This window comes from Capsicum annuum, chromosome 7, assembly GCF_002878395.1.
Source record: "Capsicum annuum cultivar UCD-10X-F1 chromosome 7, UCD10Xv1.1, whole genome shotgun sequence".
NCBI lineage: Eukaryota > Viridiplantae > Streptophyta > Magnoliopsida > Solanales > Solanaceae > Capsicum > Capsicum annuum.
Genome location: NC_061117.1, coordinates 129579844 through 129589257, shown reverse-complemented (window position 1 = coordinate 129589257; position 9414 = coordinate 129579844).

Sequence of the window (9414 nt, the reverse complement as noted above, 5' to 3'; positions counted from 1 at the left end):
TTGATATTTGGGTCGTGAATCCCCATTGGAAATTATGTTTTTCTTGAAAAAGTGTATGTTATAAGCACGTTGATGTTGAATATTTGAGATATTTTGAATGATTTGACCTTTTGGTCTTAATAGAGTTGTTTTGAACTCGAGTGTGAAAGAAATCCACAATGTGGTTGAATTTGATAGATGGGAAGCATGATGTCTCCCGATGTATATTTATATATTACTGAAATTGCTTTGTTGTGGATTGTCTTTGAAATGATCTGAGCTAAGTCCGGGGAAAATCTTTAGCATTGAGTGGGAGGTATAAGGCGACCTTACTATCCTAGAACTACGTGCCCCCATAGGAGTGAGCCTCAGGCTGATTTATATAGTGATCACTAGTTTGTGTGGATTTGATATCGATAGTACTCCGATGGAAAGGATAGGACAGCTCTCCCCAATGTGGGTTGTGCATTGGACTTCATGTAGCTCACATGGTTTATGTCGGTTATAGGATCTCCTAGCGTGTGTGTGTTTCCTTGTGTCTATGGTGAACGGTGAAGTGATTTGAAAGTGGAATTGTGAAAGTTACTCTTTCGAAAGATTTAAATGATATTTACATTATGAGAATTGATATTCTTGATGAACTGAAAGTGATTAACAAATTATATGATGACTCACATGTGTTATTATACTTATTTCATCCTCTCATGATTATGATAATTTTCTTCGGGCTATGTGAGTCTTTCATACATCCTACATATTTCTTACAAATATTTATGATGATGATGTTTATACAACTGCATACACCCCTATATACTCAGTTTCTTTCCATGGTACTGACCCACATCTTCAGATGTGGGCTGTATTTTCTCGAAATGTAGGTTCAAGTGCTCAGTTCCAGGTTCGACAGTGATTCTTCAGGCACGCTATTCTATATCCTCTGTTGTGGTGAGTCCTCATGTTCTGAGGACGTGATGTCTGATATTGGTTTCACGGAATTATTTATATTTGATAACTGTGTATGAGTCATTTGGGGCATGTCTCAATGCCTCGCTGGTTTTATTGATTTTCTTAGAGGCTTATCAGACTAGTATAGATGTTGGGAGTTCACTAATAAGTCATATTTTGTTATCTTTTTAAAATTCTTTTATTCTTGGATGATGATTACTCTGTTGATATTTAAGGGTTATTTATGGAAACCTCATTGATTTGTGTTGAACTGAATGAAAATGGCTCAAAGGGTTATCTTGGGCCTACTCGTAGCCTCAAGCACCGTGTGACGCTCCGAGACCCATTTTTCGAGGCGTTACACTGACACTGGAAAATTATGTTTTCCAATTTAAGGTGGTCTTGGTGACCGTATGCATGATGTCATACTTTATATTTTAGGGGTGTACTAGTCGTCTCAGTTTCTTTTTCTTCGGTCGTGCGGCTAACCGCAATAGGGCCCTTTCAGCAGGGGGAGCTGAACCCATATAACCCGTGGGTTATTTTAGGACGGTCAAGTTACACAATTGAGATTAATGTTTTGAAATTCATGTTAAGCCTTTTTGCCTTTTCCCGCCATATGATATATATTTATGTTGGGTATATGATATTGTGCATTGGTCTTACTGGTTTGCATTTGATGGATTTTGGCATTATTTTACTCCTTTATCCTTAAGTTACATGCTAGCACTCCAACTGCTAACCGTCTTTAGACACTGTATCCCCATGCGATACAGGGTCCAAAGGTAAGTCTACCTTCCCCGCACTGTGATAAGGCGTATGTAGATTGTTCGGGCATTGACTTGAAATGGTGAGCTTTCATCCTTCGAAAGTCTTTATTTTATGTTTGGTTTCTCTTATCTTAGACTTTATTTCAGTTTGGTTTTGGCTATGTTCAGAAGCATGTCCCGACCCTTTATTGGTACTCAATTTTGTTAGAGGCTTGTTGGAGTATTGTGGACTTAGGTATTATAGTTGTCATTTGGTACTATTTTTGGATATCGATGTCATTTAGAATTTTGGATTCACCTATCAATTTTAGTTATTTATACATATTGATCAGGTTGGAATAGGCTAAGGAGGTGGTCTCCAGTCCTCAGTGGACTTGAGATACCCGTCACGGCCAGGCCTTGGTTTGGGTTGTGATAAAGTTAGTATCAGAGCCTAAGTTTTGGTGTCATGGTATGTCCATAATCTAAGTCAAGTAGAGTCTTTTTTATGGGTGTGTAGCTATAACGCCCCAAGATTTTTTCCCTTGAAAATTCTTGAGCTTTGGGCTCGCTGCCTTGGTAATGACTAGTGGTAATGACTCTTGGTAACAAGTTGTGAGATTGGTTACGGTTCATAGGGACCCTGGCTGTAACCAAATCAAAAACTTCGTCGCAAAGTTCTACTATGAGTACGAGTGGCTCACCAAGAGCCGTAAGGACTTGTTACGAGTCGGAAATTCAAATCGTAGGATGTCCAGTTTTAACCCATTTGGGTTCTGTGTTGCCTACGACTAAGCCCTGCGAACTGTAAGGTCTCGATACGAGTAATCTTTTTGAGTCATAAGGTTGAAAGTGCATGGGGTCCTAGTCACTGTCTTGTTTACCACTCGTGGTGACGAGTCATAAGGAGTGGCTATGAGTCAATGGTTGATTCGTAGTCAAAGGAAACACATTTTCAACCTTTATGTTGAGGGCATTCTGGAAATTTCCCTTTTTTCCAAACTTGAAACCCATGTCTTATAACCTCTTTAGGGTGTCTTTAGCCCTCATAAATAACTCAAATGACCTCTTAAAACCTCCTAATTCCTCAAGGTAAAAAACACTTAGGGTTTTCAAGAGTCTAATCAATTGAGGCTTCCAATGGTGATTTCTCTCTGTACTTCTTGGTGATTAAGGCATATTACTCTTCCCATATACTTGTACTTTATTAACGGTATGATTTGGATAAGGTTTATATAGTTTTAATGATTGGGTTTTGAACTATGGATTGAGGGTTTTGAATATAAATTATATAAAAATGCTTCTTCCATGATATTTACGAAATTGTTTTGCTTAAATTGATGGTTGGTAAATGCTTTGGGGTGCATGGGAATGGTGGATACACATGGGTACAACGGAATCCCTAAATTGATAAATCATGGAAATAGAGGTACAAATGAATCCCGGGGTTAATTGGTTTGGTATAGAGATTGGTAACAACCTTAACCCACTTGTATAATTAGTTTTAGAATATGCATTATCACTTGATTTGATTTAATCTTTGACATTAATGCATGGCTTAATTGGTTAATTCAATGATAATGGTCTTGAAAACCTTGCGGGGTACCCGGGAATCCCCCAAGTGATTTTATTAATGGAATCTGTGGGGTACGAAAAAAATCCTAAAGTGTTGGCTTAATGACATTGTTTGTAATCTGTCTGTTTGATGATACCACTTAATAATTCCTTAAAAATTGACTCCGTAAATTAGTGGTTAGGTTATGTGTTAAATATTTTAATTAGACAATAATGGGGGTAGTTCTAGCTAGCTGTAAAGGTGTGAGTCTAAAGGACAGACACTAGAAACTCATGTTTGCTGAAATAACGATTGGTCTTGATGGCCAAGTGCTTGTAGGGTACAAGGGAATCCCCCTAGTTCACAATGTATATATGTATCATAGAGGGTGAAGGGTACAAGAGAATCCCCGGCTACCTTTGGTATTTCCAGTTCATACGGCTAATATGCTTTGGGGCCCGTCCAGGGGGTAACATTAAACCCATATAGCCCATTGGTGGATTTATAACGGTGAAACTACACAACCCAGGTCAAGGTTTTAAAGTGCATGCTAAACTTTTTCCCCATCCCAGCATGGGATATGTATATATATAAAATTATATATGGTTATATGCATTGGTTTGACCTGGTTTTGAATTGATGGCATTACTTTATCTTTATTCCTAAGTTAAATGCTACCATTCACCCTGCTAACAGTCTTTGGGCATTGTATCCCCACTTGATGCAAGAATCGGCCATACTTCTACTCCTTCTGTAAAGTGACTAGGTGATTTGGGGATACCTTTTAAGTCAGACTGAAGTGATGAGTTTCCATACTTCGAAATACCCCATTTCATGCTATGGATTTCTTTATGTCTTCACTATTCTTTTGGTGTTGGTTTCATCTATGGTAGGGTGCATGTCCCGACTGAATATTCTTTAGTTTTGATTATAGGCTTGGTTGGACTACTATGGACATGGATGGTATTGGTTAGTTATATGGTTGTTGGAGGTTAGTTTTTGTTATAGACTTATCTTAATGTCTTTAAATTGATATTCTCTTATCTTATTATATGTTCAGAATTTATCTAACATGAGGTGTAAGGTGGTTAATGGTTTAGAGGTATTGCGGTTGGTCTCTGGTCCTAGTTGGACTTGAGATACCCATCACGGCCAGGCCCTAGTTTGGATCGTGACAAAGATGGTATCAAAGCCTAGATTTGGTGTCATTGGATGTCCAACAAAGCAGTTTCAAGTAGAGTATCTTTTATGGGTGTGTAGCACACCACACTTATAAGGGAGAGGCTATGGGGCATTTAAGAATGTTTTCCTTTCTTGTTGATCTATTTCGAGCTATAGAGTCTAAGGTCTTGAATTTCTCTAATTCCCATTTGTTATCTTTCCAGATCATGCCTCCTATATAATCTGAAGCCCATAGAAACTCCTCTATCTCACTTGAGGACACTGCTGATGGAGCACGCCCTACTTATAAAATACAGACCCGATCTAGGGGTCCATTTCTAGATTACCTTTCTGGAGTTCCACTGGTACCCTTTAGTCCTCCTCGAACTCCTCAGGCTGATGTGTAAAATATGGAATTTCATCATTCTATTCATATGTTGGCTCAGTTGGTAGTTTCCCAGTCAGAGCATGTAGTTTTTGTCACTCCATCTTATAAGGACACAAGGGTTGGCCAGTTTATGAGGTTGAGTCCACCAATATTTACTGGTACCAAGGTTGAGGAGGATCCTTAGAGCTTTATTGATGAGATGGAGAAGATCTTTCGGGTTATGCATGCTTCGGATGTTGAGGGTCTAGAATTTGCTGCCTACCCAATTAAAGGATGTAGCGTACTAGTGGTACGAATAATGGGAGTAATTGAGAGGTGAAGATGCTAATTCTCTCTTGTGGGTGATTTCTGTAGTATTTTTATTGACCGTTTCTTTCCTCAGGAGTTGAGCAAGGTAAAGGTGGAGGAATTCATCAATCTAGAGTAGAGGAGGATGACAGTTAAGGAGTTTACTTTGAAATTCCATTACCTGTCTTGGTATGCTCCTGAGTTGCTGACTAGAATGAGGGCTAGGATGAGGAAGTTTGCTTCCAAATTATCCCAAGAATTTATTCTGGAGATTGAGGCTGCCTTGATAAAAAAGGACATAGATATTTCCTAACTTGTGGTATATATACAATGAATTGAGAAAGATTAGAGGAAGCAAGTTGAGGTTGCGGAAAGGCAGAGTAAGAAATTTTGGCATTCTGAATAAGTGAGAGATCAATAGTAGATTGGCAGGGATGGTGGGAAGTGATCCAAGAAGAAGTAGGGCAATTCTGGGTCCTACTCGACGACGAGCGTTTCTTACCTAAAGCCATCAGGTGACCGATGTTTTTAGAATGTCGATGATTCTAGGGCATCGAGTGCCCAATCTCAGGCTAGTGGGGTTGAGTCAGCTCCATCATATCCTTTCTGTAGATTTTGTGGTCGATTGTATCATAGTTTCTGTGATGAGGGGAGGACCGATACTTTAAATATGGTCAGCCAAGACATATGCTCAAAAACTATCCCATGGGTAAGGTTGCTTCTGGGGCAAACAAGGTTCCTGTTTCCTCTTCATCAGCTCTTGTACCAAAGGGTGCCTCATCAGGCTTCGACACTGGTCGAATCATTTTTATGCTCTCACTACCCATCAGGAGTCCAAGGCATTACCTGACGTCGTTACTACTATGTTGAAACTCTTTTCTCGTGATGTGTGTTGTTTATTTGATCTGGGGTTCACTCTTTCTTATGTGACCCCACTTGTGGCTGTGCATTTTGGCTTCAATCCTAAGTATATCTTAGAACCCTTTTTTATTTCTACCCCGATGAGTAAATTCTATGGTAGATAGAAGAGTTCATAGGGATTGTGTGGCATCTGTGGGTGGTAGGGGAACCTTGGTGGATCTATTTAAATTAGATATGGTCGATTTTGATGTCATATAAGAGATAGATTGGTTGCACTTGTGCTATGCTTTCTTAGATTGTCGAACCCGTAAGGTCATTTTTAAATTCCCTAATGAGCCAATTGTAGAGTGGTATGGAAGTTCCCAAGTTCTTAGGGGAAGGTTTATATCATACCTTATAGCTCAAAAAGTTATTTCCAATAGTTGTCTCTATCATTTGGTTCGGGTTAAAAATTCTAACTAGGAAAGTCCTTTATTACATTCTGTTCCCATGGTTAATGGTTTGGGGTATTTGGGGTAGTCTCCGATCCTAGCTGGACTTGAGATACCTTTCATGGTCAGGTCCTAGTTTGGGTCATGACAGTAGCGCGCCACACTTATAAAGGAAAGGCTATGAGGCATTTAGGAATATGTCCCTTTCTTGTTTTTATTTTTGAGGTATAGAGTTTGAGGTCTTGAATCTCTCTAACTCTCATTTGTTTACCTTTCAGTTCATGTTTCCCAGACAATCTAATATTCGTAGAGACTCTTCTATCTCATCTGGTGACCATCAGGATGGAGCTCATACTACTCCTAGATGCAGACTCGATCTAGGGTTGCGACTTCTGACTGTTCTCATAGAATTCCACCTATCTCCATTGATCCTTCTCTATCTGGTGCTACATAGACTCAGCCACCTTAGGGAGATATTACTAATGTTGAGTTTGGCTAGTATATTCATTTGTTGACTTAGTTGGTAATATCACAATCATGTCAGACAAGTTCTATTGATAATGCTCTGAGTTCTTCTGAGGTAACTAGAGTCGTCTAGTGTATGAGGTTGAGCCCTCCTGAATTCATTGATACTAAGGTTGAGCAGGATCCTCAGAGTTTTATTTATGAGATGAAGAAGATTTTTTGGGTTATGCATGCTACTAATGTAAAGGGTGTAGAATTCGTTGCTTATCAGTTGAAGGATGAGGAGTACCAATGTTACAAAGAGTGGGAGCAGCTTAGGGATGATAATGCTGAGTCTGCCTTATGGGATAATTTTTCTAGTGCTTTTCTTGACCGCTTCTTTCCTCAAAAGTTAAGGGAGGCGAAAGTGAAGAAGTTTGTGAATTTGAAGCAAGGGAGGATGATAGTGAAGGAGTATTTTTTGAAATTCCATCATTGTCTCGATATGCTCCTGAGCTAGTGTCTAGCATGAGGGATAGAATAAGGAAATTTTCTTCTGGTTTGTCTCATGGGATAATTTTAGAGATCAAGGTTGCCTTGTTAAACAAAGATATGGATATCTCCAAACTTGTGGTATACATGCAGCAAGTTGAGTAGGAGGAGAAGAAGCAAGAAAATATGGGGGGGAAGCAGAGTAAAAAGTTTGGGCATTCGAATCAGGGTGAAGGTCAGCAGCAGGGTGGTAGGGATGACAAAAAGTAGTTTAACAAGGAGTTGGGCAACTTAGGTTCCTATTCAACGGCTAGTGCTCCTCATCCAAAGCTGTCCAGAGATCATCATTTTTATAATGGTGAGGGTTATAGGGCGTAGGGTGCCCAATCCCAGGCAGTGGGGTCCAATTAGTTCTATTATATCCCCCTTGTAGATTTTGTGGTAGGTTGCATCATGGTTTATGTGAGGGAGAAAAGAATTGGTGTTTCAGTTGTGGCCAATCGGGATATATATTGAAGGATTTCCCTAGGGAAAAGTTGCTTTGGGGGCTAATAGGATTCCGGTTGCCATATCATCAACTTTTGCACCTACGGGTGCCACTTCTAGTGTCAACACTGGCCGAAATCATCTATATGATCGTACTACCCATTAGGAGTCTGAGGCATCACCTGATATCATCACTGGTATGTTTAAACTCTTCTCTAGAGAGGTGTATTGTTTTCTTGTCTGGGGTTTACTCTTTCTTATGTGACCCCATTTTTGGCTGTGCAATTTGGTTTAAGTCCCGAAAGTATTTCAGACCTTTTTTGTTTCTACCCTGGTAGGTGACTCTGTGGTTGCCAGGAGAGTCCATAGTTGTGTGGTATCTGGTAGTGGTAGGGAAACTTTGGTGAATCTATTTGAATTAGAAATGATAGATTTTGATGTTATTTTGGGGATGGATTGGTTACACTCGTGCTATGCCTCCTTAGATTGTCGGACCCATAAGGTCATCTTTAAATTTTCTAATGAGCCGATTATGAGTGGTAAGGGAGTTCCTAGTGCCTAAGTGGAGGTTTATATCATATCTTAGAGCCCAAAAATTGATTTTCAAGGGGTGTCTCTATCATCTGTTCTGAGTTAAAGATTCTAATTCGAAAGGTCTTTTCTTACAATCTATTCTTATGGTTAGTGAATTTCTCAAAGTTTTCCCTGATGATCTACCTGGTATCCCTTCCTATAGGGAAATTGATTGTGGGATGTATCTTATTTCGGACACTCATCCTATCTCTATCCCTCCTTATAGAATGGTTTTGACTGAGTTGAAAGAACCTAAGGAGCAGTTGAAGGATCTTCTTAACAAGAATTTTATTCTCCCTGGTGTGTCTCATTGAGATGATCCCATGAATTTCGTGTATGAGAAGGATAGTTCCCTTTAGATGTGTATTGACTGTCATCAGTTGAATAAGGTGACGTGAAGAATAAGTACCTTTTTCTAAGGATTGATGATTTGTTTGATAAGCTTCAGGGGGATAAGTATTTCTCTAATATTGATCTTCGTTCGGGATATCATCAGCTAAAGATTAGGGAGAAGGATATCCCTAACATTGTCTTTCATACTCGATATGGGTATTTTGAGTTCTTGGTATTATGTCTGTTGGTTTGACCAACGCCCCGACGGCGTTTATAGATCTTATGAACCAGGTATTTCATCAGTTTCTGGACTTATTCATGATTGTATTTATTGATGATATATTTATGTATTCAAAGAGTGAGGTGGACCATGCCAGTCACCTCCATGTTGTGTTGTACACCCTAAAGGTCAGCAATTGTATGCTAAGTTTTTGAAGTGATAGTTTTGGTTGAATGTTGTTACTTTCTTGGGCTATAACATTTCTAGTAAGGGGATCATGGTGGATCCTCAGAAAGTTGTGGTAGTCAAGAAGTGGCCTAGACCTACGACTCCAACCGATATTTAGAGTTTCTTGGGTTTAGTAAGTTACTATAGGAGGTTTGTGGAGAGATTTTCGTCCATTGCTGCGCCTTTGACTAGGTTGACTCAAAAAAGGTGAAGTTTCTGTGGTCTGATGCTTGTGAGGGAAGTTTTGAAAAGCTGAAAGATAAGTTAACTTCAGCTCCAGT